The 27,500-nt window shown below is 45.5% G+C and overlaps 25 non-coding genes across 25 annotated transcripts; all 25 read left to right on the top strand.

Annotated features, from left to right (window-relative positions):
- Positions 1–196: 196 nt before the first annotated feature.
- trnar-ccu (transfer RNA arginine (anticodon CCU)) lies at positions 197–269 on the top strand. The gene has a single exon. It is a non-coding gene; the product is annotated as a tRNA-Arg (tRNA).
- Positions 270–1,379: 1,110 nt separating this feature from the next.
- Positions 1,380–1,452, top strand: trnar-ccu (transfer RNA arginine (anticodon CCU)). The gene has a single exon. It is a non-coding gene; the product is annotated as a tRNA-Arg (tRNA).
- Positions 1,453–2,314: 862 nt separating this feature from the next.
- trnar-ccu (transfer RNA arginine (anticodon CCU)) lies at positions 2,315–2,387 on the top strand. Its single transcript has one exon. It is a non-coding gene; the product is annotated as a tRNA-Arg (tRNA).
- A 6-nt stretch (positions 2,388–2,393) lies between these two features.
- trnat-cgu (transfer RNA threonine (anticodon CGU)) lies at positions 2,394–2,465 on the top strand. The gene has a single exon. It is a non-coding gene; the product is annotated as a tRNA-Thr (tRNA).
- Positions 2,466–4,185: 1,720 nt separating this feature from the next.
- On the top strand, positions 4,186–4,258 carry trnar-ccu (transfer RNA arginine (anticodon CCU)). Its single transcript has one exon. It is a non-coding gene; the product is annotated as a tRNA-Arg (tRNA).
- A 615-nt stretch (positions 4,259–4,873) lies between these two features.
- Positions 4,874–4,946, top strand: trnar-ccu (transfer RNA arginine (anticodon CCU)). Its single transcript has one exon. It is a non-coding gene; the product is annotated as a tRNA-Arg (tRNA).
- A 1,848-nt stretch (positions 4,947–6,794) lies between these two features.
- Positions 6,795–6,867, top strand: trnar-ccu (transfer RNA arginine (anticodon CCU)). Its single transcript has one exon. It is a non-coding gene; the product is annotated as a tRNA-Arg (tRNA).
- A 615-nt stretch (positions 6,868–7,482) lies between these two features.
- On the top strand, positions 7,483–7,555 carry trnar-ccu (transfer RNA arginine (anticodon CCU)). The gene has a single exon. It is a non-coding gene; the product is annotated as a tRNA-Arg (tRNA).
- A 1,848-nt stretch (positions 7,556–9,403) lies between these two features.
- trnar-ccu (transfer RNA arginine (anticodon CCU)) lies at positions 9,404–9,476 on the top strand. Its single transcript has one exon. It is a non-coding gene; the product is annotated as a tRNA-Arg (tRNA).
- A 615-nt stretch (positions 9,477–10,091) lies between these two features.
- Positions 10,092–10,164, top strand: trnar-ccu (transfer RNA arginine (anticodon CCU)). Its single transcript has one exon. It is a non-coding gene; the product is annotated as a tRNA-Arg (tRNA).
- A 1,110-nt stretch (positions 10,165–11,274) lies between these two features.
- Positions 11,275–11,347, top strand: trnar-ccu (transfer RNA arginine (anticodon CCU)). Its single transcript has one exon. It is a non-coding gene; the product is annotated as a tRNA-Arg (tRNA).
- An 862-nt stretch (positions 11,348–12,209) lies between these two features.
- trnar-ccu (transfer RNA arginine (anticodon CCU)) lies at positions 12,210–12,282 on the top strand. Its single transcript has one exon. It is a non-coding gene; the product is annotated as a tRNA-Arg (tRNA).
- A 1,798-nt stretch (positions 12,283–14,080) lies between these two features.
- Positions 14,081–14,153, top strand: trnar-ccu (transfer RNA arginine (anticodon CCU)). The gene has a single exon. It is a non-coding gene; the product is annotated as a tRNA-Arg (tRNA).
- A 615-nt stretch (positions 14,154–14,768) lies between these two features.
- trnar-ccu (transfer RNA arginine (anticodon CCU)) lies at positions 14,769–14,841 on the top strand. The gene has a single exon. It is a non-coding gene; the product is annotated as a tRNA-Arg (tRNA).
- A 1,604-nt stretch (positions 14,842–16,445) lies between these two features.
- Positions 16,446–16,518, top strand: trnar-ccu (transfer RNA arginine (anticodon CCU)). Its single transcript has one exon. It is a non-coding gene; the product is annotated as a tRNA-Arg (tRNA).
- Positions 16,519–16,890: 372 nt separating this feature from the next.
- Positions 16,891–16,963, top strand: trnar-ccu (transfer RNA arginine (anticodon CCU)). Its single transcript has one exon. It is a non-coding gene; the product is annotated as a tRNA-Arg (tRNA).
- Positions 16,964–17,578: 615 nt separating this feature from the next.
- On the top strand, positions 17,579–17,651 carry trnar-ccu (transfer RNA arginine (anticodon CCU)). Its single transcript has one exon. It is a non-coding gene; the product is annotated as a tRNA-Arg (tRNA).
- Positions 17,652–19,255: 1,604 nt separating this feature from the next.
- Positions 19,256–19,328, top strand: trnar-ccu (transfer RNA arginine (anticodon CCU)). Its single transcript has one exon. It is a non-coding gene; the product is annotated as a tRNA-Arg (tRNA).
- A 1,554-nt stretch (positions 19,329–20,882) lies between these two features.
- Positions 20,883–20,955, top strand: trnar-ccu (transfer RNA arginine (anticodon CCU)). Its single transcript has one exon. It is a non-coding gene; the product is annotated as a tRNA-Arg (tRNA).
- Positions 20,956–21,571: 616 nt separating this feature from the next.
- trnat-cgu (transfer RNA threonine (anticodon CGU)) lies at positions 21,572–21,644 on the top strand. The gene has a single exon. It is a non-coding gene; the product is annotated as a tRNA-Thr (tRNA).
- Positions 21,645–22,259: 615 nt separating this feature from the next.
- Positions 22,260–22,332, top strand: trnar-ccu (transfer RNA arginine (anticodon CCU)). The gene has a single exon. It is a non-coding gene; the product is annotated as a tRNA-Arg (tRNA).
- An 862-nt stretch (positions 22,333–23,194) lies between these two features.
- trnar-ccu (transfer RNA arginine (anticodon CCU)) lies at positions 23,195–23,267 on the top strand. The gene has a single exon. It is a non-coding gene; the product is annotated as a tRNA-Arg (tRNA).
- A 1,356-nt stretch (positions 23,268–24,623) lies between these two features.
- trnar-ccu (transfer RNA arginine (anticodon CCU)) lies at positions 24,624–24,696 on the top strand. The gene has a single exon. It is a non-coding gene; the product is annotated as a tRNA-Arg (tRNA).
- Positions 24,697–25,558: 862 nt separating this feature from the next.
- Positions 25,559–25,631, top strand: trnar-ccu (transfer RNA arginine (anticodon CCU)). Its single transcript has one exon. It is a non-coding gene; the product is annotated as a tRNA-Arg (tRNA).
- Positions 25,632–27,182: 1,551 nt separating this feature from the next.
- Positions 27,183–27,255, top strand: trnar-ccu (transfer RNA arginine (anticodon CCU)). Its single transcript has one exon. It is a non-coding gene; the product is annotated as a tRNA-Arg (tRNA).
- The last annotated feature ends 245 nt before the right edge of the window (positions 27,256–27,500 follow it).

The raw sequence follows: 27,500 nt of genomic DNA, 5'->3' as shown, positions 1-27,500 counted from the left end.
CCCTGTAAAACACCTCATTGACTAAGCCACCCGAATGAGATGGACAATTAGTAGGGCAAGCGAGTCATGCCCCAGTGCCCTATCGAAGTAGTCGTCCACCCGGATTACTGTTGTGTGCTTGCCTTGTTTAAATGCCAATGCTGCTGTTGTCACTGAAGCCAAAGTAATGTGTGCACATGAGCACAGGTTTTTAACAGCCCCAGTGGCCTAATGGATAAGGCACTGGCCTCCTAAGCCAGGGATTGTGGGTTCGAGTCCCATCTGGGGTGGTTTACAGCAGAGTGGCGCAGCGGAAGCGTGCTGGGCCCATAACCCAGAGGTCGATGGATCGAAACCATCCTCTGCTAAGACTGCTTTCCTTATGAACATAGTCTGTTCCTACTTGTAGAAAAGTTTCCTCAACTGAATGCTAAAACCCTATGCATTCTTCACTTGTTCTAATTGATGAGAGACGAGCAATTTAAGTGTGCCAAAACGCAAATCATTTTGAAAACAGTAGAGTATGGCAAGTCAGTTTTAGGGAGCAGAGTGGCGCAGCGGAAGCGTGCTGGGCCCATAACCCAGAGGTCGATGGATCGAAACCATCCTCTGCTAAGACTGCTTTCCTTATGAACATAGTCTGTTCCTACTTGTAGAAAAGTTTCCTCAACTGAATGCCAAAACCCTATGCATTCTTCACTTGTTCTAATTGATGAGAGAAGAGCAATTTAAGTGTGCCAAAACGCAATTCATTTTGCAAACAGTAGAGTATGGCAAGTCAGTTTTAGGGAGGAGAGTGGCGCAGCGGAAGCGTGCTGGGCCCATAACCCAGAGGTCGATGGATCGAAGCCATCCTCTGCTAAGACTGCTTTCCTTATGAACATAGTCTGTTCGTACTTGTAGAAAAGTTTCCTCAACTGAATGCTAAAACCCTATGCATTCTTCACTTGTTCTAATTGATGAGAGAAGAGCATTTTAAGTGTGCCAAAACGCAATTCATTTTGAAAACAGAGTAAGGTAAGTCAGTTTTAGGGAGCAGAGTGGCGCAGCGGAAGCGTGCTGGGCCCATAACCCAGAGGTCGATGGATCGAAACCATCCTCTGCTAATGCTGCTTCACTTATGTACATGTTTTATCCCAAATAAACAGCAACTTCCATATCCCGCTTGTTCAATCAGAAAATCATTGTGTTTGTGTGTGTATGCCCTGTTAAAAAACCTCATTGACTAAGCCACCCGAATGAGATGGACAATTAGTGGGGCAAGCGAGTCTTGCCCCAGTGCCCTATCGAAGTAGTCGTTCACCCGGATTACTGTTGTGTGCTTGCCTTGTTTAAATGCCAATGCTGCTGTTGTCACTGAAGCCAAAGTAATGTGTGCACATGAGCACAGGTTTTTAACAGCCCCAGTGGCCTAATGGATAAGGCACTGGCCTCCTAAGCCAGGGATTGTGGGTTTGAGTCCCATCTGGGGTGGTTTACAGCAGAGTGGCGCAGCGGAAGCGTGCTGGGCCCATAACCCAGAGGTCGATGGATCGAAACCATCCTCTGCTAAGACTGCTTTCCTTATGAACATAGTCTGTTCCTACTTGTAGAAAAGTTTCCTCAACTGAATGCTAAAACCCTATGCATTCTTCACTTGTTCTAATTGATGAGAGAAGAGCAATTTAAGTGTGCCAAAACGCAATTCATTTTGCAAACAGTAGAGTATGGCAAGTCAGTTTTAGGGAGCAGAGTGGCTCAGCGGAAGCGTGCTGGGCCCATAACCCAGAGGTCGATGGATCGAAACCATCCTCTGCTAAGACTGCTTTCCTTATGAACATAGTCTGTTCCTACTTGTAGAAAAGTTTCCTCAACTGAATGCCAAAACCCTATGCATTCTTCACTTGTTCTAATTGATGAGAGAAGAGCAATTTAAGTGTGCCAAAACGCAATTCATTTTGAAAACAGAGTAAGGTAAGTCAGTTTTAGGGAGCAGAGTGTTGCAGCGGAAGCGTGCTGGGCCCATAACCCAGAGGTCGATGGATCGAAACCATCCTCTGCTAATGCTGATTCACTTATGTACATGTTTTATCCCAAATAAACAGCAACTTCCATATCCCGCTTGTTCAATCAGAAAATCTTTGTGTTTGTGTGTGTATGCCCTGTTAAAACACCTCATTGACTAAGCCACCCGAATGAGATGGACAATTAGTAGGGCAAGCGAGTCATGCCCCAGTGCCCTATCGATGTAGTCGTTTACCCGGATTACTGTTGTGTGCTTGCCTTGTTTAAATGCCAATGCTGCTGTTGTCACTGAAGCCAAAGTAATGTAGGCACATGAGCGCAATATTTAGCAGCCCCAGTGGCCTAATGGATAAGGCACTGGCCTCCTAAGCCAGGGATTGTGGGTTCAAGTCCCATCTGGGGTGGTTTACAGCAGAGTGGCGCAGCGGAAGCGTGCTGGGCCCGTAACCCAGAGGTCGATGGATCGAAACCATCCTCTGCTAAGACTGCTTTCCTTATGAACATAGTCTGTTCCTACTTGTAGAAAAGTTTCCTCAGCTGAATGCAAAAACCCTATGCATTCTTCACTTGTTCTAATTGATTAAAGAAGAGCAATTTAAGTGTGCCAAAACACAATTCATTTCGAAAACAGAGTAAGGTAAGTCAGTTTTAGGGAGCAGAGTGGCGCAGCGGAAGCGTGGTGGGCCCAAAACCCAGAGGTCGATGGATTGAAACCATCCTCTGCTATGACTGCTTTCCTTTTGAACATAGTCCGTTCCTACTTGTAGAAAAGTTTCCTCAACTGAATGCTAAAACCCTATGCATTCTTCACTTGTTCTAATTGATGAGAGAAGAGCAATTTATGTGTGCCAAAACGCAATTCATTTAAAAAACAGTAGAGTATGGCAAGTCAGTTTTAGGGAGCAGAGTGGCGCAGCGGAAGCGTGCTTGGCCCATAACCCAGAGGTCGATGGATCGAAAACATCCTCTGCTAAGACTGCTTTCCTTATGAACATAGTCTGTTCCTACTTGTAGAAAAGTTTCCTCAACTGAATGCTAAAACCCTATGCATTCTTCACTTGTTCTAATTGATGAGAGAAGAGCAATTTAAGTGTGCCTAAACGCAAGTCATTTTGAAAACAGTAGAGTACGGCAAGTCAGTTTTAGGGAGCAGAGTGGCGCAGCGGAAGCGTGGTGGGCCCATAACCCAGAGGTCGATGGATCGAAACCATCCTCTGCTAAGGCTGCTTCAATTATGTACATGTTTTTTCCCAAATAAACAGCAACTTCCACATCAAGCTTGTTCAATCAGAAAATCGTTGTGTTTGTGTGTGTATGCCCTGTTAAAACACCTCATTGACTAAGCCACCCGAATGAGATGGACAATTAGTAGGGCAAGCGAGTCATGCCCCAGTGCCCTATCGAAGTAGTCGTTCACCCGGATTAATGTTGTGTGCTTGCCTTGTTTAAATGCCAATACTGCTGTTGTCACTGAAGCCAAAGTAATGTAGGCACATGAGTGCAATATTTAGCAGCCCCAGTTTCCTAATAGATAAGGCACTGGCCTCCTAAGCCAGGGATTGTGGGTTTGAGTCCCATCTGGGGTGGTTTACAGCAGAGTGGCGCAGCGGAAGCGTGCTGGGCCCATAACCCAGAGATCGATGGATCGAAACCATCCTCTGCTAAGACTGCTTTCCTTATGAACATAGTCTGTTCCTACTTGTAGAAAAGTTTCCTCAACTGAATGCCAAAACCCTATGCATTCTTCACTTGTTCTAATTGATGAGAGAAGAGCAGTGTAAGTGTGCCAAAACGCAATTCATTTTGAAAACAGAGTAAGGTAAGTCAGTTTTAGGGAGCAGAGTGGCGCAGCGGAAGCGTGCTGGGCCCATAACCCAGAGGTCGATGGATCGAAACCATCCTCTGCTAATGCTGCTTCACTTATGTACATGTTTTATCCCAAATAAACAGCAACTTCCATATCCCGCTTGTTCAATCAGAAAATCTTTGTGTTTGTGTGTGTATGCCCTGTTAAAACACCTCATTGACTAAGCCACCCGAATGAGATGGACAATTAGTAGGGCAAGCGAGTCATGCCCCAGTGCCCTATCGAAGTAGTCGTTCACCCGGATTACTGTTGTGTGCTTGCCTTGTTTAAATGCCAATGCTGCTGTTGTCACTGAAGCCAAAGTAATGTGTGCACATGAGCACAGGTTTTTAACAGCCCCATTGGCCTAATGGATAAGGCACTGGCCTCCTAAGCCAGGGATTGTGGGTTCGAGTCCCATCTGGGGTGGTTTACAGCAGAGTGGCGCAGCGGAAGCGTGCTGGGCCCATAACCCAGAGGTCGATGGATCGAAACCATCCTCTGCTAAGACTGCTTTCCTTATGAACATAGTCTGTTCCTACTTGTAGAAAAGTTTCCTCAACTGAATGCCAAAACCCTATGCATTCTTCACATGTTCTAATTGATGAGAGAAGAGCAATTTAAGTGTGCCAAAACGCAATTCTTTTTGAAAACAGAGTAAGGTAAGTCAGTTTTAGGGAGCAGAGTGGCGCAGCGGAAGCGTGCTGGGCCCATAACCCAGAGGTCGATGGATCGAAACCATCCTCTGCTAATGCTGCTTCACTTATGTACATGTTTTATCCCAAATAAACAGCAACTTCCATATCCCGCTTCTTCGATCAGAAAATCTTTGTGTTTGTGTGTGTATGCCCTGTTAAAACACCTCATTGACTAAGCCACCCGAATGAGATGGACAATTAGTAGGGCAAGCGAGTCATGCCCCAGTGCCCTATCGAAGTAGTCGTCCACCCGGATTACTGTTGTGTGCTTGCCTTGTTTAAATGCCAATGCTGCTGTTGTCACTGAAGCCAAAGTAATGTAGGCACATGAGCGCAATATTTAGCAGCCCCAGTGGCCTAATGGATAAGGCACTGGCCTCCTAAGCCAGGGATTGTGGGTTCGAGTCCCATCTGGGGTGGTTTACAGCAGAGTGGCGCAGCGGAAGCGTGCTGGGCCCATAACCCAGAGGTCGATGGATCGAAACCATCCTCTGCTAAGACTGCTTTCCTTATGAACATAGTCTGTTCCTACTTGTAGAAAAGTTTCCTCAACTGAATGCTAAAACCCTATGCATTCTTCACTTGTTCTAATTGATGAGAGACGAGCAATTTAAGTGTGCCAAAACGCAAATCATTTTGAAAACAGTAGAGTATGGCAAGTCAGTTTTAGGGAGCAGAGTGGCGCAGCGGAAGCGTGCTGGGCCCATAACCCAGAGGTCGATGGATCGAAACCATCCTCTGCTAAGACTGCTTTCCTTATGAACATAGTCTGTTCCTACTTGTAGAAAAGTTTCCTCAGCTGAATGCAAAAACCCTATGCATTCTTCACTTGTTCTAATTGATTAAAGAAGAGCAATTTAAGTGTGCCAAAACACAATTCATTTCGAAAACAGAGTAAGGTAAGTCAGTTTTAGGGAGCAGAGTGGCGCAGCGGAAGCGTGGTGGGCCCAAAACCCAGAGGTCGATGGATCGAAACCATCCTCTGCTATGACTGCTTTCCTTTTGAACATAGTCCGTTCCTACTTGTAGAAAAGTTTCCTCAACTGAATGCTAAAACCCTATGCATTCTTCACTTGTTCTAATTGATGAGAGAAGAGCAATTTATGTGTGCCAAAACGCAATTCATTTAAAAAACAGTAGAGTATGGCAAGTCAGTTTTAGGGAGCAGAGTGGCGCAGCGGAAGCGTGCTTGGCCCATAACCCAGAGGTCGATGGATCGAAACCATCCTCTGCTAAGACTGCTTTCCTTATGAACATAGTCTGTTCCTACTTGTAGAAAAGTTTCCTCAACTGAATGCTAAAACCCTATGCATTCTTCACTTGTTCTAATTGATGAGAGAAGAGCAATTTATGTGTGCCAAAACGCAATTCATTTAAAAAACAGTAGAGTATGGCAAGTCAGTTTTAGGGAGCAGAGTGGCGCAGCGGAAGCGTGCTTGGCCCATGACCCAGAGGTCGATGGATCGAAACCATCCTCTGCTAAGACTGCTTTCCTTATGAACATAGTCTGTTCCTACTTGTAGAAAAGTTTCCTCAACTGAATGCTAAAACCCTATGCATTCTTCACTTGTTCTAATTGATGAGAGACGAGCAATTTAAGTGTGCCAAAACGCAAATCATTTTGAAAACATTAGAGTATGGCAAGTCAGTTTTAGGGAGCAGAGTGGCGCAGCGGAAGCGTGCTGGGCCCATAACCCAGAGGTCGATGGATCGAAACCATCCTCTGCTAAGACTGCTTTCCTTATGAACATAGTCTGTTCCTACTTGTAGAAAAGTTTCCTCAACTGAATGCCAAAACCCTATGCATTCTTCACTTGTTCTAATTAATGAGAGAAGAGCAATTTAAGTGTGCCAAAACGCAATTCATTTTGTAAACAGAGTAAGGTAAGGCAGTTTTAGGGAGCAGAGTGGCGCAGCGGAAGCGTGCTGGGCCCATAACCCAGAGGTCGATGGATCGAAACCATCCTCTGCTAATGCTGCTTCACTTATCTACATGTTTTTTCCCAAATAAACAGCAACTTCCATATCCCGCTTGTTCAATCAGAAAATCTTTGTGTTTGTGTGTGTATGCCCTGTTAAAACACCTCATTGACTAAGCCACCCGAATGGGATGGACAATTAGTAGGGCAAGCGAGTCATGCCCCAGTGCCCTATCGAAGTAGTCGTTCACCCGGATTACTGTTGTGTGCTTGCCTTGTTTAAATGCCAATGCTGCTGTTGTCACTGAAGCCAAAGTAATGTGAGCACATGAGCACAGGTTTTTAACAGCCCCAGTGGCCTAATGGATAAGGCACTGGCCTCCTAAGCCAGGGATTGTGGGTTCGAGTCCCATCTGGGGTGGTTTACAGCAGAGTGGCGCAGCGGAAGCGTGCTGGGCCCATAACCCAGAGGTCGATGGATCGAAACCATCCTCTGCTAAGACTGCTTTCCTTATGAACATAGTCTGTTCCTACTTGTAGAAAAGTTTCCTCAACTGAATGCCAAAACCCTATGCATTCTTCACATGTTCTAATTGATGAGAGAAGAGCAATTTAAGTGTGCCAAAACGCAATTCTTTTTGAAAACAGAGTAAGGTAAGTCAGTTTTAGGGAGCAGAGTGGCGCAGCGGAAGCGTGCTGGGCCCATAACCCAGAGGTCGATGGATCGAAACCATCCTCTGCTAATGCTGCTTCACTTATGTACATGTTTTATCCCAAATAAACAGCAACTTCCATATCCCGCTTCTTCGATCAGAAAATCTTTGTGTTTGTGTGTGTATGCCCTGTTAAAACACCTCATTGACTAAGCCACCCGAATGAGATGGACAATTAGTAGGGCAAGCGAGTCATGCCCCAGTGCCCTATCGAAGTAGTCGTCCACCCGGATTACTGTTGTGTGCTTGCCTTGTTTAAATGCCAATGCTGCTGTTGTCACTGAAGCCAAAGTAATGTAGGCACATGAGCGCAATATTTAGCAGCCCCAGTGGCCTAATGGATAAGGCACTGGCCTCCTAAGCCAGGGATTGTGGGTTCGAGTCCCATCTGGGGTGGTTTACAGCAGAGTGGCGCAGCGGAAGCGTGCTGGGCCCATAACCCAGAGGTCGATGGATCGAAACCATCCTCTGCTAAGACTGCTTTCCTTATGAACATAGTCTGTTCCTACTTGTAGAAAAGTTTCCTCAACTGAATGCTAAAACCCTATGCATTCTTCACTTGTTCTAATTGATGAGAGACGAGCAATTTAAGTGTGCCAAAACGCAAATCATTTTGAAAACAGTAGAGTATGGCAAGTCAGTTTTAGGGAGCAGAGTGGCGCAGCGGAAGCGTGCTGGGCCCATAACCCAGAGGTCGATGGATCGAAACCATCCTCTGCTAAGACTGCTTTCCTTATGAACATAGTCTGTTCCTACTTGTAGAAAAGTTTCCTCAGCTGAATGCAAAAACCCTATGCATTCTTCACTTGTTCTAATTGATTAAAGAAGAGCAATTTAAGTGTGCCAAAACACAATTCATTTCGAAAACAGAGTAAGGTAAGTCAGTTTTAGGGAGCAGAGTGGCGCAGCGGAAGCGTGGTGGGCCCAAAACCCAGAGGTCGATGGATCGAAACCATCCTCTGCTATGACTGCTTTCCTTTTGAACATAGTCCCTTCCTACTTGTAGAAAAGTTTCCTCAACTGAATGCTAAAACCCTATGCATTCTTCACTTGTTCTAATTGATGAGAGAAGAGCAATTTATGTGTGCCAAAACGCAATTCATTTAAAAAACAGTAGAGTATGGCAAGTCAGTTTTAGGGAGCAGAGTGGCGCAGCGGAAGCGTGCTTGGCCCATAACCCAGAGGTCGATGGATCGAAACCATCCTCTGCTAAGACTGCTTTCCTTATGAACATAGTCTGTTCCTACTTGTAGAAAAGTTTCCTCAACTGAATGCTAAAACCCTATGCATTCTTCACTTGTTCTAATTGATGAGAGAAGAGCAATTTATGTGTGCCAAAACGCAATTCATTTAAAAAACAGTAGAGTATGGCAAGTCAGTTTTAGGGAGCAGAGTGGCGCAGCGGAAGCGTGCTTGGCCCATGACCCAGAGGTCGATGGATCGAAACCATCCTCTGCTAAGACTGCTTTCCTTATGAACATAGTCTGTTCCTACTTGTAGAAAAGTTTCCTCAACTGAATGCTAAAACCCTATGCATTCTTCACTTGTTCTAATTGATGAGAGACGAGCAATTTAAGTGTGCCAAAACGCAAATCATTTTGAAAACAGTAGAGTATGGCAAGTCAGTTTTAGGGAGCAGAGTGGCGCAGCGGAAGCGTGCTGGGCCCATAACCCAGAGGTCGATGGATCGAAACCATCCTCTGCTAAGACTGCTTTCCTTATGAACATAGTCTGTTCCTACTTGTAGAAAAGTTTCCTCAACTGAATGCCAAAACCCTATGCATTCTTCACTTGTTCTAATTAATGAGAGAAGAGCAATTTAAGTGTGCCAAAACGCAATTCATTTTGTAAACAGAGTAAGGTAAGGCAGTTTTAGGGAGCAGAGTGGCGCAGCGGAAGCGTGCTGGGCCCATAACCCAGAGGTCGATGGATCGAAACCATCCTCTGCTAATGCTGCTTCACTTATCTACATGTTTTTTCCCAAATAAACAGCAACTTCCATATCCCGCTTGTTCAATCAGAAAATCTTTGTGTTTGTGTGTGTATGCCCTGTTAAAACACCTCATTGACTAAGCCACCCGAATGGGATGGACAATTAGTAGGGCAAGCGAGTCATGCCCCAGTGCCCTATCGAAGTAGTCGTTCACCCGGATTACTGTTGTGTGCTTGCCTTGTTTAAATGCCAATGCTGCTGTTGTCACTGAAGCCAAAGTAATGTGAGCACATGAGCACAGGTTTTTAACAGCCCCAGTGGCCTAATGGATAAGGCACTGGCCTCCTAAGCCAGGGATTGTGGGTTCGAGTCCCATCTGGGGTGGTTTACAGCAGAGTGGCGCAGCGGAAGCGTGCTGGGCCCATAACCCAGAGGTCGATGGATCGAAACCATCCTCTGCTAAGACTGCTTTCCTTATGAACATAGTCTGTTCCTACTTGTAGAAAAGTTTCCTCAACTGAATGCTAAAACCCTATGCATTCTTCACTTGTTCTAATTGATGAGAGACGAGCAATTTAAGTGTGCCAAAACGCAATTCTTTTTGAAAACAGAGTAAGGTAAGTCAGTTTTAGGGAGCAGAGTGGCGCAGCGGAAGCGTGCTGGGCCCATAACCCAGAGGTCGATGGATCGAAACCATCCTCTGCTAATGCTGCTTCACTTATGTACATGTTTTATCCCAAATAAACTGCAACTTCCATATCCCGCTTCTTCAATCAGAAAATCTTTGTGTTTGTGTGTGTATGCCCTGTTAAAACACCTCATTGACTAAGCCACCCGAATGAGATGGACAATTAGTAGGGCAAGCGAGTCATGCCCCAGTGCCCTATCGAAGTAGTCGTCCACCCGGATTACTGTTGTGTGCTTGCCTTGTTTAAATGCCAATGCTGCTGTTGTCACTGAAGCCAAAGTAATGTAGGCACATGAGCGCAATATTTAGCAGCCCCAGTGGCCTAATGGATAAGGCACTGGCCTCCTAAGCCAGGGATTGTGGGTTCGAGTCCCATCTGGGGTGGTTTACAGCAGAGTGGCGCAGCGGAAGCGTGCTGGGCCCATAACCCAGAGGTCGATGGATCGAAACCATCCTCTGCTAAGACTGCTTTCCTTATGAACATAGTCTGTTCCTACTTGTAGAAAAGTTTCCTCAACTGAATGCTAAAACCCTATGCATTCTTCACTTGTTCTAATTGATGAGAGACGAGCAATTTAAGTGTGCCAAAACGCAAATCATTTTGAAAACAGTAGAGTATGGCAAGTCAGTTTTAGGGAGCAGAGTGGCGCAGCGGAAGCGTGCTGGGCCCATAACCCAGAGGTCGATGGATCGAAACCATCCTCTGCTAAGACTGCTTTCCTTATGAACATAGTCTGTTCCTACTTGTAGAAAAGTTTCCTCAACTGAATGCCAAAACCCTATGCATTCTTCACTTGTTCTAATTGATGAGAGAAGAGCAATTTAAGTGTGCCAAAACGCAATTCATTTTGCAAACAGTAGAGTATGGCAAGTCCGTTTTAGGGAGGAGAGTGGCGCAGCGGAAGCGTGCTGGGCCCATAACCCAGAGGTCGATGGATCGAAGCCATCCTCTGCTAAGACTGCTTTCCTTATGAACATAGTCTGTTCGTACTTGTAGAAAAGTTTCCTCAACTGAATGCTAAAACCCTATGCATTCTTCACTTGTTCTAATTGATGAGAGAAGAGCAGTTTAAGTGTGCCAAAACGCAATTCATTTTGAAAACAGAGTAAGGTAAGTCAGTTTTAGGGAGCAGAGTGGCGCAGCGGAAGCGTGCTGGGCCCATAACCCAGAGGTCGATGGATCGAAACCATCCTCTGCTAATGCTGCTTCACTTATGTACATGTTTTATCCCAAATAAACAGCAACTTCCATATCCCGCTTGTTCAATCAGAAAATCATTGTGTTTGTGTGTGTATGCTCTGTTAAAAAACCTCATTGACTAAGCCACCCGAATGAGATGGACAATTAGTAGGGCAAGCGAGTCTTGCCCCAGTGCCCTATCGAAGTAGTCGTTCACCCGGATTACTGTTGTGTGCTTGCCTTGTTTAAATGCCAATGCTGCTGTTGTCACTGAAGCCAAAGTAATGTGTGCACATGAGCACAGGTTTTTAACAGCCCCAGTGGCCTAATGGATAAGGCACTGGCCTCCTAAGCCAGGGATTGTGGGTTTGAGTCCCATCTGGGGTGGTTTACAGCTGAGTGGCGCAGCGGAAGCGTGCTGGGCCCATAACCCAGAGGTCGATGGATCGAAACCATCCTCTGCTAAGACTGCTTTCCTTATGAACATAGTCTGTTCCTACTTGTAGAAAAGTTTCCTCAACTGAATGCTAAAACCCTATGCATTCTTCACTTGTTCTAATTGATGAGAGAAGAGCAATTTAAGTGTGCCAAAACGCAATTCATTTTGCAAACAGTAGAGTATGGCAAGTCAGTTTTAGGGAGCAGAGTGGCGCAGCGGAAGCGTGCTGGGCCCATAACCCAGAGGTCGATGGATCGAAACCATCCTCTGCTAAGACTGCTTTCCTTATGAACATAGTCTGTTCCTACTTGTAGAAAAGTTTCCTCAACTGAATGCCAAAACCCTATGCATTCTTCACTTGTTCTAATTGATGAGAGAAGAGCAATTTAAGTGTGCCAAAACGCAATTCATTTTGAAAACAGAGTAAGGTAAGTCAGTTTTAGGGAGCAGAGTGTTGCAGCGGAAGCGTGCTGGGCCCATAACCCAGAGGTCGATGGATCGAAACCATCCTCTGCTAATGCTGATTCACTTATGTACATGTTTTATCCCAAATAAACAGCAACTTCCATATCCCGCTTGTTCAATCAGAAAATCTTTGTGTTTGTGTGTGTATGCCCTGTTAAAACACCTCATTGACTAAGCCACCCGAATGAGATGGACAATTAGTAGGGCAAGCGAGTCATGCCCCAGTGCCCTATCGATGTAGTCGTTTACCCGGATTACTGTTGTGTGCTTGCCTTGTTTAAATGCCAATGCTGCTGTTGTCACTGAAGCCAAAGTAATGTAGGCACATGAGCGCAATATTTAGCAGCCCCAGTGGCCTAATGGATAAGGCACTGGCCTCCTAAGCCAGGGATTGTGGGTTCAAGTCCCATCTGGGGTGGTTTACAGCAGAGTGGCGCAGCGGAAGCGTGCTGGGCCCATAACCCAGAGGTCGATGGATCGAAACCATCCTCTGCTAAGACTGCTTTCCTTATGAACATAGTCTGTTCCTACTTGTAGAAAAGTTTCCTCAGCTGAATGCAAAAACCCTATGCATTCTTCACTTGTTCTAATTGATTAAAGAAGAGCAATTTAAGTGTGCCAAAACACAATTCCTTTCGAAAACAGAGTAAGGTAAGTCAGTTTTAGGGAGCAGAGTGGCGCAGCGGAAGCGTGGTGGGCCCAAAACCCAGAGGTCGATGGATCGAAACCATCCTCTGCTATGACTGCTTTCCTTTTGAACATAGTCCGTTCCTACTTGTAGAAAAGTTTCCTCAACTGAATGCTAAAACCCTATGCATTCTTCACTTGTTCTAATTGATGAGAGAAGAGCAATTTATGTGTGCCAAAACGCAATTCATTTAAAAAACAGTAGAGTATGGCAAGTCAGTTTTAGGGAGCAGAGTGGCGCAGCGGAAGCGTGCTTGGCCCATAACCCAGAGGTCGATGGATCGAAAACATCCTCTGCTAAGACTGCTTTCCTTATGAACATAGTCTGTTCCTACTTGTAGAAAAGTTTCCTCAACTGAATGCTAAAACCCTATGCATTCTTCACTTGTTCTAATTGATGAGAGAAGAGCAATTTAAGTGTGCCTAAACGCAAGTCATTTTGAAAACAGTAGAGTACGGCAAGTCAGTTTTAGGGAGCAGAGTGGCGCAGCGGAAGCGTGGTGGGCCCATAACCCAGAGGTCGATGGATCGAAACCATCCTCTGCTAAGGCTGCTTCACTTATGTACATGTTTTTTCCCAAATAAACAGCAACTTCCACATCAAGCTTGTTCAATCAGAAAATCGTTGTGTTTGTGTGTGTATGCCCTGTTAAAACACCTCATTGACTAAGCCACCCGAATGAGATGGACAATTAGTAGGGCAAGCGAGTCATGCCCCAGTGCCCTATCGAAGTAGTCGTTCACCCGGATTACTGTTGTGTGCTTGCCTTGTTTAAATGCCAATACTGCTGTTGTCACTGAAGCCAAAGTAATGTAGGCACATGAGCGCAATATTTAGCAGCCCCAGTTTCCTAATAGATAAGGCACTGGCCTCCTAAGCCAGGGATTGTGGGTTTGAGTCCCATCTGGGGTGGTTTACAGCAGAGTGGCGCAGCGGAAGCGTGCTGGGCCCATAACCCAGAGATCGATGGATCGAAACCATCCTCTGCTAAGACTGCTTTCCTTATGAACATAGTCTGTTCCTACTTGTAGAAAAGTTTCCTCAACTGAATGCCAAAACCCTATGCATTCTTCACTTGTTCTAATTGATGAGAGAAGAGCAGTGTAAGTGTGCCAAAACGCAATTCATTTTGAAAACAGAGTAAGGCAAGTCAGTTTTAGGGAGCAGAGTGGCGCAGCGGAAGCGTGCTGGGCCCATAACCCAGAGGTCGATGGATCGAAACCATCCTCTGCTAATGCTGCTTCACTTATGTACATGTTTTATCCCAAATAAACAGCAACTTCCATATCCCGCTTGTTCAATCAGATAATCTTTGTGTTTGTGTGTGTATGCCCTGTTAAAACACCTTATTGACTAAGCCACCCGAATGAGATGGACAATTAGTAGGGCAAGCGAGTCATGCCCCAGTGCCCTATCGAAGTAGTCGTTCACCCGGATTACTGTTGTGTGCTTGCCTTGTTTAAATGCCAATGCTGCTGTTGTCACTGAAGCCAAAGTAATGTGTGCACATGAGCACAGGTTTTTAACAGCCCCAGTGGCCTAATGGATAAGGCACTGGCCTCCTAAGCCAGGGATTGTGGGTTCGAGTCCCATCTGGGGTGGTTTACAGCAGAGTGGTGCAGCGGAAGCGTGCTGGGCCCATAACCCAGAGGTCGATGGATCGAAACCATCCTCTGCTAAGACTGCTTTCCTTATGAACATAGTCTGTTCCTACTTGTAGAAAAGTTTCCTCAACTGAATGCCAAAACCCTATGCATTCTTCACATGTTCTAATTGATGAGAGAAGAGCAATTTAAGTGTGCCAAAACGCAATTCTTTTTGAAAACAGAGTAAGGTAAGTCAGTTTTAGGGAGCAGAGTGGCGCAGCGGAAGCGTGCTGGGCCCATAACCCAGAGGTCGATGGATCGAAACCATCCTCTGCTAATGCTGCTTCACTTATGTACATGTTTTATCCCAAATAAACAGCAACTTCCATATCCCGCTTCTTCAATCAGAAAATCTTTGTGTTTGTGTGTGTATGCCCTGTTAAAACACCTCATTGACTAAGCCACCCGAATGAGATGGACAATTAGTAGGGCAAGCGAGTCATGCCCCAGTGCCCTATCGAAGTAGTCGTCCACCCGGATTACTGTTGTGTGCTTGCCTTGTTTAAATGCCAATGCTGCTGTTGTCACTGAAGCCAAAGTAATGTAGGCACATGAGCGCAATATTTAGCAGCCCCAGTGGCCTAATGGATAAGGCACTGGCCTCCTAAGCCAGGGATTGTGGGTTCGAGTCCCATCTGGGGTGGTTTACAGCAGAGTGGCGCAGCGGAAGCGTGCTGGGCCCATAACCCAGAGGTCGATGGATCGAAACCATCCTCTGCTAAGACTGCTTTCATTATGAACATAGTCTGTTCCTACTTGTAGAAAAGTTTCCTCAACTGAATGCTAAAACCCTATGCATTCTTCACTTGTTCTAATTGATGAGAGACGAGCAATTTAAGTGTGCCAAAACGCAAATCATTTTGAAAACAGTAGAGTATGGCAAGTCAGTTTTAGGGAGCAGAGTGGCGCAGCGGAAGCGTGCTGGGCCCATAACCCAGAGGTCGATGGATCGAAACCATCCTCTGCTAAGACTGCTTTCCTTATGAACATAGTCTGTTCCTACTTGTAGAAAAGTTTCCTCAGCTGAATGCAAAAACCCTATGCATTCTTCACTTGTTCTAATTGATTAAAGAAGAGCAATTTAAGTGTGCCAAAACACAATTCATTTCGAAAACAGAGTAAGGTAAGTCAGTTTTAGGGAGCAGAGTGGCGCAGCGGAAGCGTGGTGGGCCCAAAACCCAGAGGTCGATGGATCGAAACCATCCTCTGCTATGACTGCTTTCCTTTTGAACATAGTCCGTTCCTACTTGTAGAAAAGTTTCCTCAACTGAATGCTAAAACCCTATGCATTCTTCACTTGTTCTAATTGATGAGAGAAGAGCAATTTATGTGTGCCAAAACGCAATTCATTTAAAAAACAGTAGAGTATGGCAAGTCAGTTTTAGGGAGCAGAGTGGCGCAGCGGAAGCGTGCTTGGCCCATAACCCAGAGGTCGATGGATCGAAACCATCCTCTGCTAAGACTGCTTTCCTTATGAACATAGTCTGTTCCTACTTGTAGAAAAGTTTCCTCAACTGAATGCTAAAACCCTATGCATTCTTCACTTGTTCTAATTGATGAGAGAAGAGCAATTTATGTGTGCCAAAACGCAATTCATTTAAAAAACAGTAGAGTATGGCAAGTCAGTTTTAGGGAGCAGAGTGGCGCAGCGGAAGCGTGCTTGGCCCATAACCCAGAGGTCGATGGATCGAAATCATCCTCTGCTAAGACTGCTTTCCTTATGAACATAGTCTGTTCCTACTTGTAGAAAAGTTTCCTCAACTGAATGCTAAAACCCTATGCATTCTTCACTTGTTCTAATTGATGAGAGAAGAGCAATTTAAGTGTGCCTAAACGCAAGTCATTTTGAAAACAGTAGAGTACGGCAAGTCAGTTTTAGGGAGCAGAGTGGCGCAGCGGAAGCGTGGTGGGCCCATAACCCAGAGGTCGATGGACCGAAACCATCCTCTGCTAAGGCTGCTTCACTTATGTACATGTTTTTTCCCAAATAAACAGCAACTTCCACATCAAGCTTGTTCAATCAGAAAATCGTTGTGTTTGTGTGTGTATGCCCTGTTAAAACACCTCATTGACTAAGCCACCCGAATGAGATGGACAATTAGTAGGGCAAGCGAGTCATGCCCCAGTGCCCTATCGAAGTAGTCGTTCACCCGGATTACTGTTGTGTGCTTGCCTTGTTTAAATGCCAATACTGCTGTTGTCACTGAAGCCAAAGTAATGTGAGCACATGAGCACAGGTTTTTAACAGCCCCAGTGGCCTAATGGATAAGGCACTGGCCTCCTAAGCCAGGGATTGTGGGTTCGAGTCCCATCTGGGGTGGTTTACAGCAGAGTGGCGCAGCGGAAGCGTGCTGGGCCCATAACCCAGAGGTCGATGGATCGAAACCATCCTCTGCTAATGCTGCTTCACTTATGTACATGTTTTATCCCAAATAAACAGCAACTTCCATATCCCGCTTCTTCAATCAGAAAATCTTTGTGTTTGTGTGTGTATGCCCTGTTAAAACACCTCATTGACTAAGCCACCCGAATGAGATGGACAATTAGTAGGGCAAGCGAGTCATGCCCCAGTGCCCTATCGAAGTAGTCGTTCACCCGGATTACTGTTGTGTGCTTGCCTTGTTTAAATGCCAATGCTGCTGTTGTCACTGAAGCCAAAGTAATGTGTGCACATGAGCACAGGTTTTTAACAGCCCCAGTGGCCTAATGGATAAGGCACTGGCCTCCTAAGCCAGGGATTGTGGGTTCGAGTCCCATCTGGGGTGGTTTACAGCAGAGTGGTGCAGCGGAAGCGTGCTGGGCCCATAACCCAGAGGTCGATGGATCGAAACCATCCTCTGCTAAGACTGCTTTCCTTATGAACATAGTCTGTTCCTACTTGTAGAAAAGTTTCCTCAACTGAATGCCAAAACCCTATGCATTCTTCACATGTTCTAATTGATGAGAGAAGAGCAATTTAAGTGTGCCAAAACGCAATTCTTTTTGAAAACAGAGTAAGGTAAGTCAGTTTTAGGGAGCAGAGTGGCGCAGCGGAAGCGTGCTGGGCCCATAACCCAGAGGTCGATGGATCGAAACCATCCTCTGCTAATGCTGCTTCACTTATGTACATGTTTTATCCCAAATAAACAGCAACTTCCATATCCCGCTTCTTCAATCAGAAAATCTTTGTGTTTGTGTGTGTATGCCCTGTTAAAACACCTCATTGACTAAGCCACCCGAATGAGATGGACAATTAGTAGGGCAAGCGAGTCATGCCCCAGTGCCCTATCGAAGTAGTCGTCCACCCGGATTACTGTTGTGTGCTTGCCTTGTTTAAATGCCAATGCTGCTGTTGTCACTGAAGCCAAAGTAATGTAGGCACATGAGCGCAATATTTAGCAGCCCCAGTGGCCTAATGGATAAGGCACTGGCCTCCTAAGCCAGGGATTGTGGGTTCGAGTCCCATCTGGGGTGGTTTACAGCAGAGTGGCGCAGCGGAAGCGTGCTGGGCCCATAACCCAGAGGTCGATGGATCGAAACCATCCTCTGCTAAGACTGCTTTCATTATGAACATAGTCTGTTCCTACTTGTAGAAAAGTTTCCTCAACTGAATGCTAAAACCCTATGCATTCTTCACTTGTTCTAATTGATGAGAGACGAGCAATTTAAGTGTGCCAAAACGCAAATCATTTTGAAAACAGTAGAGTATGGCAAGTCAGTTTTAGGGAGCAGAGTGGCGCAGCGGAAGCGTGCTGGGCCCATAACCCAGAGGTCGATGGATCGAAACCATCCTCTGCTAAGACTGCTTTCCTTATGAACATAGTCTGTTCCTACTTGTAGAAAAGTTTCCTCAGCTGAATGCAAAAACCCTATGCATTCTTCACTTGTTCTAATTGATTAAAGAAGAGCAATTTAAGTGTGCCAAAACACAATTCATTTCGAAAACAGAGTAAGGTAAGTCAGTTTTAGGGAGCAGAGTGGCGCAGCGGAAGCGTGGTGGGCCCAAAACCCAGAGGTCGATGGATCGAAACCATCCTCTGCTATGACTGCTTTCCTTTTGAACATAGTCCGTTCCTACTTGTAGAAAAGTTTCCTCAACTGAATGCTAAAACCCTATGCATTCTTCACTTGTTCTAATTGATGAGAGAAGAGCAATTTATGTGTGCCAAAACGCAATTCATTTAAAAAACAGTAGAGTATGGCAAGTCAGTTTTAGGGAGCAGAGTGGCGCAGCGGAAGCGTGCTTGGCCCATAACCCAGAGGTCGATGGATCGAAACCATCCTCTGCTAAGACTGCTTTCCTTATGAACATAGTCTGTTCCTACTTGTAGAAAAGTTTCCTCAACTGAATGCTAAAACCCTATGCATTCTTCACTTGTTCTAATTGATGAGAGAAGAGCAATTTATGTGTGCCAAAACGCAATTCATTTAAAAAACAGTAGAGTATGGCAAGTCAGTTTTAGGGAGCAGAGTGGCGCAGCGGAAGCGTGCTTGGCCCATAACCCAGAGGTCGATGGATCGAAATCATCCTCTGCTAAGACTGCTTTCCTTATGAACATAGTCTGTTCCTACTTGTAGAAAAGTTTCCTCAACTGAATGCTAAAACCCTATGCATTCTTCACTTGTTCTAATTGATGAGAGAAGAGCAATTTAAGTGTGCCTAAACGCAAGTCATTTTGAAAACAGTAGAGTACGGCAAGTCAGTTTTAGGGAGCAGAGTGGCGCAGCGGAAGCGTGGTGGGCCCATAACCCAGAGGTCGATGGACCGAAACCATCCTCTGCTAAGGCTGCTTCACTTATGTACATGTTTTTTCCCAAATAAACAGCAACTTCCACATCAAGCTTGTTCAATCAGAAAATCGTTGTGTTTGTGTGTGTATGCCCTGTTAAAACACCTCATTGACTAAGCCACCCGAATGAGATGGACAATTAGTAGGGCAAGCGAGTCATGCCCCAGTGCCCTATCGAAGTAGTCGTTCACCCGGATTACTGTTGTGTGCTTGCCTTGTTTAAATGCCAATACTGCTGTTGTCACTGAAGCCAAAGTAATGTGAGCACATGAGCACAGGTTTTTAACAGCCCCAGTGGCCTAATGGATAAGGCACTGGCCTCCTAAGCCAGGGATTGTGGGTTCGAGTCCCATCTGGGGTGGTTTACAGCAGAGTGGCGCAGCGGAAGCGTGCTGGGCCCATAACCCAGAGGTCGATGGATCGAAACCATCCTCTGCTAAGACTGCTTTCCTTATGAACATAGTCTGTTCCTACTTGTAGAAAAGTTTCCTCAACTGAATGCTAAAACCCTATGCATTCTTCACTTGTTCTAATTGATGAGAGACGAGCAATTTAAGTGTGCCAAAACGCAAATCATTTTGAAAACAGTAGAGTATGGCAAGTCAGTTTTAGGGAGCAGAGTGGCGCAGCGGAAGCGTGCTGGGCCCATAACCCAGAGGTCGATGGATCGAAAACATCCTCTGCTAAGACTGCTTTCCTTATGAACATAGTCTGTTCCTACTTGTAGAAAAGTTTCCTCAACTGAATGCTAAAACCCTATGCATTCTTCACTTGTTCTAATTGATGAGAGAAGAGCAATTTAAGTGTGCCTAAACGCAAGTCATTTTGAAAACAGTAGAGTACGGCAAGTCAGTTTTAGGGAGCAGAGTGGCGCAGCGGAAGCGTGGTGGGCCCATAACCCAGAGGTCGATGGATCGAAACCATCCTCTGCTAAGGCTGCTTCACTTATGTACATGTTTTTTCCCAAATAAACAGCAACTTCCACATCAAGCTTGTTCAATCAGAAAATCGTTGTGTTTGTGTGTGTATGCCCTGTTAAAACACCTCATTGACTAAGCCACCCGAATGAGATGGACAATTAGTAGGGCAAGCGAGTCATGCCCCAGTGCCCTATCGAAGTAGTCGTTCACCCGGATTACTGTTGTGTGCTTGCCTTGTTTAAATGCCAATACTGCTGTTGTCACTGAAGCCAAAGTAATGTAGGCACATGAGCGCAATATTTAGCAGCCCCAGTTTCCTAATAGATAAGGCACTGGCCTCCTAAGCCAGGGATTGTGGGTTTGAGTCCCATCTGGGTTGGTTTACAGCAGAGTGGCGCAGCGGAAGCGTGCTGGGCCCATAACCCAGAGATCGATGGATCGAAACCATCCTCTGCTAAGACTGCTTTCCTTATGAACATAGTCTGTTCCTACTTGTAGAAAAGTTTCCTCAACTGAATGCCAAAACCCTATGCATTCTTCACTTGTTCTAATTGATGAGAGAAGAGCAGTGTAAGTGTGCCAAAACGCAATTCATTTTGAAAACAGAGTAAGGTAAGTCAGTTTTAGGGAGCAGAGTGGCGCAGCGGAAGCGTGCTGGGCCCATAACCCAGAGGTCGATGGATCGAAACCATCCTCTGCTAATGCTGCTTCACTTATGTACATGTTTTATCCCAAATAAACAGCAACTTCCATATCCCGCTTGTTCAATCAGATAATCTTTGTGTTTGTGTGTGTATGCCCTGTTAAAACACCTTATTGACTAAGCCACCCGAATGAGATGGACAATTAGTAGGGCAAGCGAGTCATGCCCCAGTGCCCTATCGAAGTAGTCGTTCACCCGGATTACTGTTGTGTGCTTGCCTTGTTTAAATGCCAATGCTGCTGTTGTCACTGAAGCCAAAGTAATGTGTGCACATGAGCACAGGTTTTTAACAGCCCCAGTGGCCTAATGGATAAGGCACTGGCCTCCTAAGCCAGGGATTGTGGGTTCGAGTACCATCTGGGGTGGTTTACAGCAGAGTGGTGCAGCGGAAGCGTGCTGGGCCCATAACCCAGAGGTCGATGGATCGAAACCATCCTCTGCTAAGACTGCTTTCCTTATGAACATAGTCTGTTCCTACTTGTAGAAAAGTTTCCTCAACTGAATGCTAAAACCATATGCATTCTTCACTTGTTCTAATTGATGAGAGACGAGCAATTTAAGTGTGCCAAAACGCAATTCTTTTTGAAAACAGAGTAAGGTAAGTCAGTTTTAGGGAGCAGAGTGGCGCAGCGGAAGCGTGCTGGGCCCATAACCCAGAGGTCGATGGATCGAAACCATCCTCTGCTAATGCTGCTTCACTTATGTACATGTTTTATCCCAAATAAACAGCAACTTCCATATCCCGCTTGTTCAATCAGAAAATCTTTGTGTTTGTGTGTGTATGCCCTGTTAAAACACCTCATTGACTAAGCCACCCGAATGAGATGGACAATTAGTAGGGCAAGCGAGTCATGCCCCAGTGCCCTATCGAAGTAGTCGTTCACCCGGATTACTGTTGTGTGCTTGCCTTGTTTAAATGCCAATGCTGCTGTTGTCACTGAAGCCAAAGTAATGTGTGCACATGAGCACAGGTTTTTAACAGCCCCATTGGCCTAATGGTTAAGGCACTGGCCTCGTAAGCCAGGGATTGTGGGTTCGAGTCCCATCTGGGGTGGTTTACAGCAGAGTGGCGCAGCGGAAGCGTGCTGGGCCCATAACCCAGAGGTCGATGGATCGAAACCATCCTCTGCTAAGACTGCTTTCCTTATGAACATAGTCTGTTCCTACTTGTAGAAAAGTTTCCTCAACTGAATGCCAAAACCCTATGCATTCTTCACATGTTCTAATTGATGAGAGAAGAGCAATTTAAGTGTGCCAAAACGCAATTCTTTTTGAAAACAGAGTAAGGTAAGTCAGTTTTAGGGAGCAGAGTGGCGCAGCGGAAGCGTGCTGGGCCCATAACCCAGAGGTCGATGGATCGAAACCATCCTCTGCTAATGCTGCTTCACTTATGTACATGTTTTATCCCAAATAAACAGCAACTTCCATATCCCGCTTCTTCAATCAGAAAATCTTTGTGTTTGTGTGTGTATGCCCTGTTAAAACACCTCATTGACTAAGCCACCCGAATGAGATGGACAATTAGTAGGGCAAGCGAGTCATGCCCCAGTGCCCTATCGAAGTAGTCGTCCACCCGGATTACTGTTGTGTGCTTGCCTTGTTTAAATGCCAATGCTGCTGTTGTCACTGAAGCCAAAGTAATGTAGGCACATGAGCGCAATATTTAGCAGCCCCAGTGGCCTAATGGATAAGGCACTGGCCTCCTAAGCCAGGGATTGTGGGTTCGAGTCCCATCTGGGGTGGTTTACAGCAGAGTGGCGCAGCGGAAGAGTGCTGGGCCCATAACCCAGAGGTCGATGGATCGAAACCATCCTCTGCTAAGACTGCTTTCATTATGAACATAGTCTGTTCCTACTTGTAGAAAAGTTTCCTCAACTGAATGCTAAAACCCTATGCATTCTTCACTTGTTCTAATTGATGAGAGACGAGCAATTTAAGTGTGCCAAAACGCAAATCATTTTGAAAACAGTAGAGTATGGCAAGTCAGTTTTAGGGAGCAGAGTGGCGCAGCGGAAGCGTGCTGGGCCCATAACCCAGAGGTCGATGGATCGAAACCATCCTCTGCTAAGACTGCTTTCCTTATGAACATAGTCTGTTCCTACTTGTAGAAAAGTTTCCTCAACTGAATGCCAAAACCCTATGCATTCTTCACTTGTTCTAATTGATGAGAGAAGAGCAATTTAAGTGTGCCAAAACGCAATTCTTTTTGAAAACAGAGTAAGGTAAGTCAGTTTTAGGGAGCAGAGTGTTGCAGCGGAAGCGTGCTGGGCCCATAACCCAGAGGTCGATGGATCGAAACCATCCTCTGCTAATGCTGATTCACTTATGTACATGTTTTATCCCAAATAAACAGCAACTTCCATATCCCGCTTGTTCAATCAGAAAATCTTTGTGTTTGTGTGTGTATGCCCTGTTAAAACACCTCATTGACTAAGCCACCCGAATGAGATGGACAATTAGTAGGGCAAGCGAGTCATGCCCCAGTGCCCTATCGATGTAGTCGTTTACCCGGATTACTGTTGTGTGCTTGCCTTGTTTAAATGCCAATGCTGCTGTTGTCACTGAAGCCAAAGTAATGTAGGCACATGAGCGCAATATTTAGCAGCCCCAGTGGCCTAATGGATAAGGCACTGGCCTCCTAAGCCAGGGATTGTGGGTTCAAGTCCCATCTGGGGTGGTTTACAGCAGAGTGGCGCAGCGGAAGCGTGCTGGGCCCATAACCCAGAGGTCGATGGATCGAAACCATCCTCTGCTAAGACTGCTTTCCTTATGAACATAGTCTGTTCCTACTTGTAGAAAAGTTTCCTCAGCTGAATGCAAAAACCCTATGCATTCTTCACTTGTTCTAATTGATTAAAGAAGAGCAATTTAAGTGTGCCAAAACACAATTCATTTCGAAAACAGAGTAAGGTAAGTCAGTTTTAGGGAGCAGAGTGGCGCAGCGGAAGCGTGGTGGGCCCAAAACCCAGAGGTCGATGGATCGAAACCATCCTCTGCTATGACTGCTTTCCTTTTGAACATAGTCCGTTCCTACTTGTAGAAAAGTTTCCTCAACTGAATGCTAAAACCCTATGCATTCTTCACTTGTTCTAATTGATGAGAGAAGAGCAATTTATGTGTGCCAAAACGCAATTCATTTAAAAAACAGTAGAGTATGGCAAGTCAGTTTTAGGGAGCAGAGTGGCGCAGCGGAAGCGTGCTTGGCCCATAACCCAGAGGTCGATGGATCGAAACCATCCTCTGCTAAGACTGCTTTCCTTATGAACATAGTCTGTTCCTACTTGTAGAAAAGTTTCCTCAACTGAATGCTAAAACCCTATGCATTCTTCACTTGTTCTAATTGATGAGAGAAGAGCAATTTATGTGTGCCAAAACGCAATTCATTTAAAAAACAGTAGAGTATGGCAAGTCAGTTTTAGGGAGCAGAGTGGCGCAGCGGAAGCGTGCTTGGCCCATAACCCAGAGGTCGATGGATCGAAATAATCCTCTGCTAAGACTGCTTTCCTTATGAACATAGTCTGTTCCTACTTGTAGAAAAGTTTCCTCAACTGAATGCTAAAACCCTATGCATTCTTCACTTGTTCTAATTGATGAGAGAAGAGCAATTTAAGTGTGCCTAAACGCAAGTCATTTTGAAAACAGTAGAGTACGGCAAGTCAGTTTTAGGGAGCAGAGTGGCGCAGCGGAAGCGTGGTGGGCCCATAACCCAGAGGTCGATGGACCGAAACCATCCTCTGCTAAGGCTGCTTCACTTATGTACATGTTTTTTCCCAAATAAACAGCAACTTCCACATCAAGCTTGTTCAATCAGAAAATCGTTGTGTTTGTGTGTGTATGCCCTGTTAAAACACCTCATTGACTAAGCCACCCGAATGAGATGGACAATTAGTAGGGCAAGCGAGTCATGCCCCAGTGCCCTATCGAAGTAGTCGTTCACCCGGATTACTGTTGTGTGCTTGCCTTGTTTAAATGCCAATACTGCTGTTGTCACTGAAGCCAAAGTAATGTAGGCACATGAGCGCAATATTTAGGAGCCCCATTGGCCTAATGGATAAGGCACTGGCCTCCTAAGCCAGGGATTGTGGGTTCGAGTCCCATCTGGGGTGGTTTACAGCAGAGTGGCGCAGCGGAAGCGTGCTGGGCCCATAACCCAGAGGTCGATGGATCGAAACCATCCTCTGCTAAGACTGCTTTCCTTATGAACATAGTCTGTTCCTACTTGTAGAAAAGTTTCCTCAACTGAATGCTAAAACCCTATGCATTCTTCACTTGTTCTAATTGATGAGAGACGAGCAATTTAAGTGTGCCAAAACGCAAATCATTTTGAAAACAGTAGAGTATGGCAAGTCAGTTTTAGGGAGCAGAGTGGCGCAGCGGAAGCGTGCTGGGCCCATAACCCAGAGGTCGATGGATCGAAACCATCCTCTGCTAAGACTGCTTTCCTTATGAACATAGTCTGTTCCTACTTGTAGAAAAGTTTCCTCAACTGAATGCCAAAACCCTATGCATTCTTCACTTGTTCTAATTGATGAGAGAAGAGCAATTTAAGTGTGCCAAAACGCAATCCTTTTTGAAAACAGAGTAAGGTAAGTCAGTTTTAGGGAGCAGAGTGTTGCAGCGGAAGCGTGCTGGGCCCATAACCCAGAGGTCGATGGATCGAAACCATCCTCTGCTAATGCTGATTCACTTATGTACATGTTTTATCCCAAATAAACAGCAACTTCCATATCCCGCTTGTTCAATCAGAAAATCTTTGTGTTTGTGTGTGTATGCCCTGTTAAAACACCTCATTGACTAAGCCACCCGAATGAGATGGACAATTAGTAGGGCAAGCGAGTCATGCCCCAGTGCCCTATCGATGTAGTCGTTTACCCGGATTACTGTTGTGTGCTTGCCTTGTTTAAATGCCAATGCTGCTGTTGTCACTGAAGCCAAAGTAATGTAGGCACATGAGCGCAATATTTAGCAGCCCCAGTGGCCTAATGGATAAGGCACTGGCCTCCTAAGCCAGGGATTGTGGGTTCAAGTCCCATCTGGGGTGGTTTACAGCAGAGTGGCGCAGCGGAAGCGTGCTGGGCCCATAACCCAGAGGTCGATGGATCGAAACCATCCTCTGCTAAGACTGCTTTCCTTATGAACATAGTCTGTTCCTACTTGTAGAAAAGTTTCCTCAGCTGAATGCAAAAACCCTATGCATTCTTCACTTGTTCTAATTGATTAAAGAAGAGCAATTTAAGTGTGCCAAAACACAATTCATTTCGAAAACAGAGTAAGGTAAGTCAGTTTTAGGGAGCAGAGTGGCGCAGCGGAAGCGTGGTGGGCCCAAAACCCAGAGGTCGATGGATCGAAACCATCCTCTGCTATGACTGCTTTCCTTTTGAACATAGTCCCTTCCTACTTGTAGAAAAGTTTCCTCAACTGAATGCTAAAACCCTATGCATTCTTCACTTGTTCTAATTGATGAGAGAAGAGCAATTTATGTGTGCCAAAACGCAATTCATTTAAAAAACAGTAGAGTATGGCAAGTCAGTTTTAGGGAGCAGAGTGGCGCAGCGGAAGCGTGGTGGGCCCATAACCCAGAGGTCGATGGATCGAAACCATCCTCTGCTAATGCTGCTTCACTTATGTACATGTTTTATCCCAAATAAACAGCAACTTCCACATCAAGCTTGTTCAATCAGAAAATCGTTGTGTTTGTGTGTGTATGCCCTGTTAAAACACCTCATTGACTAAGCCACCCGAATGAGATGGACAATTAGTAGGGCAAGCGAGTCATGCCCCAGTGCCCTATCGAAGTAGTCGTTCACCCGGATTACTGTTGTGTGCTTGCCTTGTTTAAATGCCAATACTGCTGTTGTCACTGAAGCCAAAGTAATGTAGGCACATGAGCGCAATATTTAGCAGCCCCAGTTTCCTAATAGATAAGGCACTGGCCTCCTAAGCCAGGGATTGTGGGTTTGAGTCCCATCTGGGGTGGTTTACAGCAGAGTGGCGCAGCGGAAGCGTGCTGGGCCCATAACCCAGAGGTCGATGGATCGAAACCATCCTCTGCTAAGACTGCTTTCCTTATGAACATAGTCTGTTCCTACTTGTAGAAAAGTTTCCTCAACTGAATGCCAAAACCCTATGCATTCTTCACTTGTTCTAATTGATGAGAGAAGAGCAATTTAAGTGTGCCAAAACGCAATTCATTTTGAAAACAGAGTAAGGTAAGTCAGTTTTAGGGAGCAGAGTGGGGCAGCGGAAGCGTGCTGGGCCCATAACCCAGAGGTCGATGGATCGAAACCATCTTCTGCTAATGCTGCTTCACTTATGTACATGTTTTATCCCAAATAAACAGCAACTTCCATATCCCGCTTGTTCAATCAGAAAATCTTTGTGTTTGTGTGTGTATGCCCTGTTAAAACACCTCATTGACTAAGCCACCCGAATGAGATGGACAATTAGTAGGGCAAGCGAGTCATGCCCCAGTGCCCTATCGAAGTAGTCGTTCACCCGGATTACTGTTGTGTGCTTGCCTTGTTTAAATGCCAATGCTGCTGTTGTCACTGAAGCCAAAGTAATGTGTGCACATGAGCACAGGTTTTTAACAGCCCCAGTGGCCTAATGGATAAGGCACTGGCCTCCTAAGCCAGGGATTGTGGGTTCAAGTCCCATCTGGGGTGGTTTACAGCAGAGTGGCGCAGCGGAAGCGTGCTGGGCCCATAATCCAGAGGTCGATGGATCGAAACCATCCTCTGCTAAGACTGCTTTCCTTATGAACATAGTCTGTTCCTACTTGTAGAAAAGTTTCCTCAACTGAATGCTAAAACCCTATGCATTCTTCACTTGTTCTAATTGATGAGAGACGAGCAATTTAAGTGTGCCAAAACGCAAATCATTTTGAAAACAGTAGAGTATGGCAAGTCAG

Source organism: Pimephales promelas, chromosome 5 (genome assembly GCF_988280905.1).
Source record: "Pimephales promelas chromosome 5, fPimPro1.hap1.1, whole genome shotgun sequence".
Taxonomy (NCBI): domain Eukaryota; kingdom Metazoa; phylum Chordata; class Actinopteri; order Cypriniformes; family Leuciscidae; genus Pimephales; species Pimephales promelas.
This window is presented reverse-complemented; position numbering and strand designations above follow the sequence as displayed.